Source organism: Phasianus colchicus, chromosome 16 (assembly GCF_987193195.1).
Source record: "Phasianus colchicus chromosome 16, bPhaCol1.hap1.1, whole genome shotgun sequence".
NCBI lineage: Eukaryota > Metazoa > Chordata > Aves > Galliformes > Phasianidae > Phasianus > Phasianus colchicus.
Genome location: NC_143451.1, coordinates 14607455 through 14618259, shown reverse-complemented (window position 1 = coordinate 14618259; position 10805 = coordinate 14607455). Strand labels below are relative to the sequence as shown.

At 43.1% G+C, this 10805-nt stretch overlaps 1 long non-coding RNA gene across 1 annotated transcript; it reads right to left on the bottom strand.

Moving 5' to 3' along the window:
- Window positions 1–377: 377 nt before the first annotated feature.
- Window positions 378–9726, bottom strand: LOC116237542 (uncharacterized). The gene is made up of 2 exons (XR_004168760.2): window positions 9530–9726; window positions 378–992 (listed from the first exon to the last, which is right to left on the bottom strand). It is a non-coding gene; the product is annotated as an uncharacterized LOC116237542 (long non-coding RNA).
- Window positions 9727–10805: the final 1079 nt, after the last annotated feature.

The window sequence follows — 10805 nt, the reverse complement described above, 5'->3', positions numbered from 1 at the left end:
TACAAAGTCCGCCTGGGTCAAGTTTTCAATCTGTTTTCGTGAACAAAATATACTTGGGAACATTGTGATGTCATGAATGTGAGCTTAAGTATCTGTCAGTAGAAGGCAGTTAATTCTTCTGTGTCAGTATGTCTCCAGTTTTGCCTGCAAGTCACACTCAGGACTGAATCGTGGTGGATCTATATGCACAGCAAGAAGCAAGCTTGTAGGGAGCTGGTGACAAAGGGCTTACCTCTGCAGTCTGTGAATTCAGGGAAGCAAAGCCAGTCAGGAGTTTTGTAACCTCTCAAGGCACAAGATAAGCACAGAAGACATACACAGATAAATGCAAAAGAGAAATGGAGGCACTCAAGTCATCAGCTTTGAAAACCAAGCCATGCAATTCAATGGATTTCTATTGCTTCCTTGATTCACAAGCCTCTGTGAAAGCAGATGCCTGCAGAGTCAGAGTCAATAAATAGGTCAGAAAGCACGAAGTTCTACTGTCACAGCCTCCAGCGCCGGCCGCAGCACGCTGACTAAGCACGATGCTGCAGACAACATGTTTTGCTGTCTTCCTCAGCAGTGCGTTTGTGGCGGCCGCAGCTCACCAGCTGTCAGCGCTCTGCCCTGTTTGCACACTGCTGACCGCAGCGCTGCTGCCCAGCAGGAAGTCCCAAGTCCTAAGTCATGTTCCCTAAGTCCGCCTCCCTCCCAGTTCCTATCTCAGCAGGTCACACCTGTGGCTTGGCCAGGAGAAGGGAGCCATGAAGGAGGTAGCTGGTATCTAGGGAAATCACCTCTGCTTGAAGTTCTCTGCATGTTGGCACAGCGGGATGTAACGGGATGAGGACAACGACATGGAAAATAGGACAGCTCCCACTATGCGTGGTTGAAGACTGTCTGGGAGAACTGCGAAGTGATCCGTGTGCAGGCAGATAAATAGCAGCTGCAATCTCCGCAGACACCATCACTGACAGAGGTCAGCAACCCACGGGTGTCTCTTTCAAGTTCTGCAAGAAGAAGGAAAAAAACCAAAACTGTAAATTGGAGGAATCACAGTGAAAAATGCAAAAATAAACACCAAGAATGGAAAGACAGCTATAAAAGTATGTTGCACATACACTCACCGCGTGAAGCTTTCTCATCTGTTAAAGAACACAGAGTAAATGTTCACTTCAGAAAACCACATGGGAAATGCCAACAAAGACTGATATAACACCGTGTCCTTCCTTTATTTGCATTAGCATAGAGCTCTTTTTATCAGCCATTCTAATCTTGCTTAGCATTTCATAGGACAGTGTGCTGGGATATCCACTCTGCTATTTACTATTTAATTAATTTGACCACAGTCCAAAAATACTGAAGGCAAAACAGTGTATCAATATTTACTGTACCGTTTCAGTGGAATTAAAATACTGTAAAAACATAACTGTGCGCAGACAACGTTTGTCTTGGCCACTAAAATATTTTGAAGGTTCATGTACAAAACACAGGTTAGGACTAAAACTGTCACTGAAAGGTATTGATCATGCCTTCACGTTCCTTTGTCTGGACCACAATCTATTAGGACCAACCTTGTTATCTATGGGATGTTAATGATCAAGACCAGGTTAGAAAAACAAATGCTGACATCGATGACTAAATAAATATTGCCATTAACACCCTGGAATCTGGAATTTCTATTGGCCAAATATGGACTTTTTACTAAAAGTGTGAAAGGAAAGACAGAAATGCAGCACTAATATTAAACACGTTAAAATTTTACAGAATTGTTTCTGCGCAGCCCCTTCTCTACACAAGTAGAAAATATAAGACCTGATGAGTGAAAGACCACTTTGGGGCTTTAGTAAAAAGCAAGCCATGAATGTGAATGACAGGCCATGATATAGCATGAGTCCATCCATTCCCCAAGATACTACTGACGGCATGGGAACCACCTGCACAGCACAGGGTTACCTTCTGCCTCACGTTGCCACATGCTGACTGGTCTAACATAGGTGTACATCTCCAGCACCTGAGCAGGAGAAGTGGGAGCAATGGGCAAAGTTCAGGGGGCTGCCAGAACAACTGACAATTCAAGATGGGAGAGACACTGCTAGAAAAAACTGGGCACAAGCTTGAAAAGCAAATGTGTGAAGGAAGGAGTTGACCAGCACACAGTGTATAATTACTAATCCACCCTTCTTAGGTGTGCGGATATCAGGACTGCATCTCAGACATGCTTTCTTTTAGGAAAAGAAAAGATAAGGAGGAGATACGGTATCTCTAAGAAAGAGATACCAAGGTTTCTAATTGCCCACAGCAAGGGTGAGCCATGAGACATCAGATCACACCTCTGTGTTGGCCTGGTGTTGGCTGTCAGTCCCTGCTATTGGGACAAGTGTACCTCATTTTTTTGCTTCATGTCTACAGATTTGAGTGGTCAGGCAGGATCTCATTCAGGTCAAGGGAACTACAGCTCCATGATGACCTGGCTGGAAACCAGGCTCTCCAGACAGGCAGCTGCCTGGGAGCAGGGGAGAGTGCTTGTTTAGCACATTCCTGAAAGGCACTGACTATCTACGGCCATTTTCAAGTGGTTCTCCACAAGCCTCCCCAGGAATGTGCTGATGGGCTGTACACGTAGGGCTGAACCCACTGGGAGGATGCAGTGCCTTTTGAACAGAAAAGGTTGCCATGATAAGCATTGTGAACTAGTGCTCCCATGCAAATAATTTGTCAATAGTTCCCTAATTAAGGACATGTAATTGCTTAGCCTTTCTACTGTGTTTTCTTGGGCAATCATATGAAATAAAAAGAGGTGGCAGAGGGACAGAGAGCTGTTGGAGTGCCATCAGGATGCCAGCATTCATACCAGATGAGTGTCACGCTTCTCTTCTTCCAGAGCCTTTGGCCTGAGCCACAGTAACATTTCACTCTTTTGCCAGATGACTGAGTTGGAAGGTGGAGATAGGTTGGTTGAGAAACTGCTTTTCACAGGAGAGTCAGCATCCTACAGGATGGAGCACTTGGAAAAACTTTGCATGAATTAGCAAGCAAATGTGAGGCTGGAACAAGTAAAGAGGGACAAAACTTGTCAGTTTGTCATTCATGCAATAATGCTGTCAAATGTGAAATTGACTACACTGCTGATTTTTGGCTTTGTTTTTGGAAGAAAGGAAGGAAGAGGGATAAATTACTTTATTTCTGATGCATTTGTATTTTTCCAAAAGGGAAAGGCAATCCTGATATTTGTGATTATTTTTCATCTTCGCTGATGTTTTTTGAATGTCACGTGGCAATTTCAGAATCCTTTGTGTCTGCCATATTGATGTGTGGTACCTGAACATCCCAACTGGTTATTTATTTCTGATGGGGACAATATATGGATTCATATTCAGAACAATTACTGATGGCAGTTTTAAATCTCTGTGAATTTAAAGCCTGGATGGAATAGAAGTAGTCCTTCAGTCTCCAAACTATTGCCAGCTTGGGCCTCTGACAAAATCTTGATTTCAAAAGGTCTGTTAGATTCTCAGATCTAGCATTATAGAAGGCTAAAGAACTACTCAAAAGGAAAATAGAAAAAGGAAGTAAAAAGACTGAATCACCTTCTTGTCCCTTTGTAAAGGGAAAGCTAGATTCACCCCAAATTGTGTATGTGTTGTTATAGAAACACTGAACTACTGATGACTGGTCATCTTATCGTCCTCCTATATGAATATGGTTAAGAGGATAAGTTATTCCATTTATGGTGGCAACGTGAGGATCCAATCAAGGACTGGAACTTTGGAAAGTAAAAGAAAAGGCGCCCTGATCGCCACCCGACAAAGCATCTTTGTTTGAGGGTTAATGATCTCACTGGCAGGGCTCAGAAACAAGTCCAAGTTTTCAGATTTAAAACTGACACAGAAAAACACGTCATTTTTGATCCGTGAAGTCAGACGGAGGAGCTGTTATCTGAAACAGTGCACAGAGTCTGAGTGATCTGCCAGACTTAACATATCCTGCCTCAGAAGTCCAGGTGGGAAACCTTACTAATAAGGAACAAAATGAACTGCAAAAATACCTGCTAATAATTCAACTGGTGCATCGTCAATACTCCACAAATAAAGCTGTTAAACTGCATGCATCTCCACCAGTGTAACTGCTATGCCAGCTGGAAAAAGTCTGTTGGGAAAGGTTTAGGAAGGTAAGACTTCCATCACCTGCCCTGACTGGGACTGGATCAAAAGTAGGAATGACCTTTCTTCATTAAACAAAGTGAGGAGCTAGAACTGGTCATTGGCTGTAAAGTTAGAACAAAATGCTGGGCCTTACAGAGTGCAATTCACTTACATGGAGAGTCTTACATGGGAGGAGCAGCCGGCACCCAGGCACTGATCCGGAATAGATAAACAAGAAATTCTGGGAGAAAAACACATCCCATCTCTGCAGAGGACCTCATTCCAAGATCAGGAGGATCCAAGTTCTCTCCTCTTCAGACATTGCAGAGCTTTTCTGGCAGATTCTCCCTTCCTTTGGCTGGTTCAGACACTTATCACAAGCTGCAGGGGGATGTTTCCCCACATTTATATTTGGCACGAGAATTTTCAGCTTGAAATGATGGAGCTGATGCAGAGGTAGCGCTTTTGGGAGCAACATCCTCCCAGATGGCCTCATAAAAAGGGGGAGAGGATGAGCTTGTCATGCTGACTTGGAACTGTCAAGTTGGCAGAGCTAAAGATTAAGTTTTGAAAGGAAAAGTTCACACTGCTGCATATAATACTGCCCTCCCCAGGACAACAGGCAGCCTTAATCCAGCAGCACTCAGATCAACAAGAGGTTTTCCAATGATTCGAACAGCAGCAAGATCGAACTTAGAGAACACCACTGGAAGATAATAGGAATCCTCTACTCATCAGAATTCTTCAGCCCCTAGATATCTAAGACATGGATTTAAGCCCGGGTAGAGTAAAACTTGGAAGGAATAAAAGCCTGGTGTTGCTGGTAGGTGATTTTACATTGCTCAGTTTTCAGATTTCCCAGGAGCTGGAGCAGGGATGTCTTCTGCAAAGATTTTCAAAGCAATCAACAGAGCCAGGTGAAGTTTTGTCCTGCTCAAATGCCTCTATGCAGGGGTTTCTAAATACAAATCCAACTTAACACTGACCATCACCATACTGCAGAACCTGACACTAAACCACACAACATTTGACTGTAGGAATGGCTTGCTAACCTCCATATAGGCAGAAGCTGAGATCCTATCACAGGGTGTTGGCCTCAAGAGCAGCCAGTCCTGAGCAGCCCTTGAAAAATTACATGAATCTCTGCCATTCAGTGATAAGGCTGTGGGAGTTTTTGCCAGAAACAAAACAAAAAAAAGAAAAAAGTAAAAAAAAAAAAATTATCCTGACTACTCCTCTTCCTTCTTAACTTTCTTCCCTTCACTGTCTGAAAAGTTCAACCCTCTGGTATGCGATAACGGTTCAGCTTCCAACCAGTTACAGATTGTCAGTTGAAAGTCAAAGCCAGACAAATCCAATTAAAAAAACGAAGAGTCTTCAATTCTTGAACAATGGTGATAATTTAGCATGGAAACGTTTCACGAGTAGACTTGCAATACTCATTCCTCTGGCTACCTGCTAATATTAATGTTCAGACAGAGACTGGGTAAAGTCTGAAAAAATAAATTCATGGATAATGGACTCAGATCCACCAAACGGTGTTTTCAGAAGTGAAGCTGCTCTTCCAGCCATGGCTGGATTTCAACTTTTAGTTGTTTCACATCACCTTTATGACAGAATGCTTGACCTATGAATTTCGGCTTGGTTTCTTCTTGACCATGCCCACACTCTGGCGACTGACAGTTGACTTAGAGAGGCATTTCAAACCATTATGATGTCATTTTCACAAGTCACTGGGTTCACATCTATTCCCTACAGTCTTTGACAAAAAAGATTAAAAGATTGATTGTATTTTTTCTATTCTGTTGATTTTATTGGGAATATCTTGATACACAGGACATTCATCGGAATATCTTGTATCAGCCATAAAGTGGTTTGAAGCTGAAGATGCCTGCTGTCAAAGGAAGATTTTTACTCAACCGTGCTTTATACACAGAAGCTAGTTCTTGTACTTGCATTGGAGCCTCTCTGCACTGAGGCAGACGTAACATGACTAATGGGCTCATTGTGACTAATAAATTTGCCCCAGCTACTGCACGTCAGTCAAATCATGCATTGCTTTTCACCAGACATGACGCATCATGATATGTAAGGCTGGGAATTTTGAAAGATAATATTAGTGATAGACTGTGCCCTGATGCAACAACTCAAAGTGCAGTTTTAACTATCTGCAGAATAACTACGTGGATTTCCTGCCAGGAAGCCTTGGGCCAGGATCTCAGTTGACTCCCCTGAGTAGGCATCAGGTGTTAGTAAGGATACTGATCTGCAGTGTCCATGTCATCCTGTTATACAGGGGATGTTTTTAGGTTGGTCAGACAGGTTGGTTTCCAAGATTATTGGGATTAAGATTTGAGATGGAATCACGCCTTAGGTAAAATACTTACAAAGATCAAACCTTCAAATAGCTTTTAACTAGGATTAAGAGGTGAATGGAACAGGAAAGAGCAAAAGCAAGCACTCAGCAAGAGGGTCAGTGAGTGTGGCACTGAAGCAGGGGTTTGCAGGGACTGTCCCAGCAAAGGGTGCAGAAAGCACTGAGAACTGAGGGAACCAGAGAAAAGCATCTCACTAACTCAAGTTTACAGCAATGAGAAAAGAATCAAAAAAGAACCAAGACTCAAGAACAAGTTAATTAAAAACAAGAAGTAACTTCCTTTAATATCCACAGCCCTAATCATCTCATTTCTCTCATCCCCTACCTGAAAATATGCCCTTCCAGGTAACAGAATATCACCTTTCCTTCAATCTTCACAACCCAAAGAGTGGGAATTATATTCTCATCCTCGAATTTCAGCACACTCAGTCCTTCAAAGGAGCTGTAGAGTGAGGATATGAAGCTTTCTCACTAAAGCACTGATATCTGTGAGACTCCTAAGTTTGATGTGAAAACCTCAGTTCTTTGGCATTGGGTACTAAACCCCCAAATGCAGCTCCTTGACTGTTGGCAGTAAGAAGTAACTTGTTTGCTGCTAATTACTGAGCATTCATTAGATTTACAGAGTGAGGAATGTACAGAGTGGTGATTACTTTTTCTTCTGATCTTTGTGTATTTAATTGGTGATACAGTGGCAACAGTAACAGTCAATTTGTTTCTGAGATCCTTTCTTCACTATTTCCAAAGCTTGCTGCTTGTAGGGCTAACTGGTATAAAAGAAATTAATGGCTAAAGACTCTCCTAAGCTGCGGTTAAATGTGACATAATGAGGACATCAATTAACTTAGGGTAAGAGTTTATGATTAACTATGAAAATCAGTAGCACTCAGTGGGGTGTAACAGCAGAGGGACGGCGATCTTCCAGTGTTGTAATTTCACAACAAGATCATAATCTCAAAGTAAATTCCAAAGTGTCCCAACTGAGAAAACAGTCAGTAGAGTTTTATTTTTGGGTCTTACACCATTCGTGATATTAGAAAAGGACATTAGATTTGAAACACTCCCTATAGATGTGATTCTGCCTTCTTAACCTTCACTGAAGCAGCTGAAGAAATGCTGTGTGCTACAGACTGGGACTGCTAGCTGATATTATTATATAGGCTGCAGGGAAGTATGCACTGTATTCTGGTATTTAGCAAATGTAGTAGAAAAAGTATCTACAGCTTCAAGTATTTATAAACCATCTCACGATCTTAGAAAAGGCGTCTTGATAGGAAGAAGAGATTTATGGATAACTGCACTTCACCCTAGATAAGAATTTGCAAGATGATGAGGTAGCAGAAAAGGCAATTCTGTGGAGAGCTGTTTCCCTTCAGCAGAGACCGTGCAGTCAGGAGGCAGAGGAAAAACAGGTGGTGTGGATGGAGCTCTGATCTGGCCTCACCTGGACAGCAGGACAGCCGCCAGTGATGGAGGCTGACAGATTTCAGCATCCACCCTATCTCTATTCTGGATAACCAAGGAAGAGAAAGACAGAAACAAGCTGGAGGGTGTTCACTGAGAGCAGAGAAAGTGTTACAGGCTGAGAGGAATTGAATTATAGGGCAAGATTATAAGGAAAATGAAATATTGCTCTCGGCCAGATCTGTGCCTAGAGCAAAGCTTTACACGTGCAGAGTTGCACTGATTTATATTAGAGAAGATTCTAGCTTCTGACATCCAGCCTTGTACAGAACATTTCATTTCTTGGATTTTTATATGGAAGTCAGAGGAAATGAGTGCTTCTTACAAAAATGAAAAGATGTAAGGAGAGCATCAGTAGAAGGAGGTCCTTTTGGTTTCTGTACTACATAAAGCTGATGCAGTAGCAGCAACTTCTGTAGAAATTAAGAAGGAAAAAACCATGCAAAGTGCTCTCAAACACTGAGAACTGTTGAAGGCCTCAAACTGAGGAATGTTAGGATGTCTACTAAAAAACCTTCAGTGACCTGAGAGAGAACAGGACCTACTAACAGCTGAGCAAGGCTGTCCCTCTGGACCTGATCTGTATAATACACTTCAAGCCAGCAGCAGAAAGCCACCTAAACCCCTCAGAGTTGACAAAAACAGTAAAAGTCAGAGCAGAATAGAGGAGAATACTAAAGTGAGAGGGAAAATGAGGTCTGCAGCACTCACACATATATATACATATACACAGGTGTTGTCCCCCCTCACAGTTGTTAGGACTGTTACAGAGCTAAGAGGTCAGTAGACCATGCACAACAATGGTTTACTCTATAACCTCTCTAATCGACAGCTGAGCTTCTAATCAACTACCATTCACACTTCCTGGGACTAGTAGCCATTTCAGAGCTCATTTGTAAAGTTACACGGAACATTTTATAAAGGGAAGTACACCATAATGTGCCCTTGCAGAAGGCATCCCAGCTGCTCTCTAAAAAAGGTCCACCACGAAGGAAACAAGTGTACCTCAACATCTAAATAGCCCAGACAAGCACTAACAGCCAGAAAAATGCATAAAATTCCACTTGCAGCAGCTGCCAAAAAAATAAAATAAATAAAAGCAGACTTACTTCACCCATTAAATCCATCAACCCCTAGAAGATCCATTAACAAACCTACTCTCAACACCCCAAGGGTCCCACTCCCCAGGATGCTATGAGCTGTGGCCAGAATTGCCCTTCCCAGCAAATGGGAATGTGCAGAGGTGTCTCCCCTTGCTCTCCTCAAGGGTTATTTATTTTTGCTCCCTGCACTCTGGCCAAGCAGCCTGCATGCTCTGACACTGCACCCCTTTCTGCACACTTCATCAGAGTGGGGCACGGCCATGGCGGTGCCACCTCTCCCCATCCAGACCCCACGAGCTGGGAGTTTGAGAGCAAAGTGTGAGACCTGGCAGGGGACAGAGCTGGCAGCCTGCTCTGCTCCACGCAGCTCGCAGAGAGAAGAGCTCTGTTAGCATGTAGCCCTTTTACTGGAATCCTACAGCCTACAGCACCCTGGGAGACACCAATTGTAGAAGTACCTTTGAAATGAGTCCCAAACTACCTGGTGGGACTGGTGGAGAACTTGCTGTGAACGTAACTTTCCATCCCCAGGATATTTTGGGGTAGGATAACCCATAATGAGCTGGTGCTGGCCCACAAGGTGCCAGACACTGCTGCACCCAGGTGAGGTCCATGAGTGTTGTCACACTGCAGAATGATGTCATAGGCAAGCACAGCTCCAGGCACCCCATGTAACACCACTGCCTATTGAACTTCCTCAAGCCTCTGCCAGGTCACAGTCTCTAATTTATGGAGAACACCTTCTTTTCATGCCCATGTCTCCTGCTGGCTTCCAAAAAGACACTGTGGGCTATTGGCAAAATGACTATAAATCCACCTCTTTATGTTATTTATAATATTCTGTGTAAGAATGGTTGAATAATGCTTACTATCATATTTTCACTAGGCATATATATATGTAATGTATACGTACAAATAGGCATGTATAAACCAAAGCATGTTTTCTCAAGGTAGAGACAAATAAAATCAGCAATTATTTTCTATTTTGTTTTTAATCACCAAACTGCTGTTTTACCTCCAGATAATGACAAATATGGTTCTGACACCAGAGGTCCACACGCTCCCACTACACTCATTCAGCATGGAGCACAAATAAGTCACTTGTTAATATACCAACTGTCATGTAAGAAGCCACAATTATGCATGATTCATCCCTACAAGCTATGTAAATCTCTGGTGTGTATATATGATAACAAATGAGTGTTACTTGATGGGAAAACACAGGTGCCAAGAACTAGGACTTTCTGTACTATGGATGTCAGGCACAGCATCGGTGTTAACACCTCCACCAACCCTCACCTTCAGGTAGATGCATTTCCAAATTCTTATCAAACATCCTCTATCATTTCAGCTTGTCAGAGCACTGGCCAGCCCAGATCCCGATTACACAGCATTGTTGGAAGGTATGAGAGCAAAGAAAGCACGTGCCTCCTCCCACAGCCCAAAACACACACCGTGCCCAGCCTTCCAGCTTTCAGTTTTGCATGATTGAATTTGGACTCGTGCCTGCTCTTGCCATAGTGGTTACTAAATACTGGTCACAACGTAGAAAGGAGTTGCACTGACTCGTGGGACAGCAGGCTCTGCAGACAGCCATCAGCAGGAGAGGTTGGAAGCAGCAAAGAGCAAAGTGTCGCAGACAGCACATTGCCTGATAGAGATGTCTGTAAAGCTTTGGGTGTTATTTCACCCACGGATGGCATTTGTATGTATGTCAGCCAAAGGTAGGGGCTG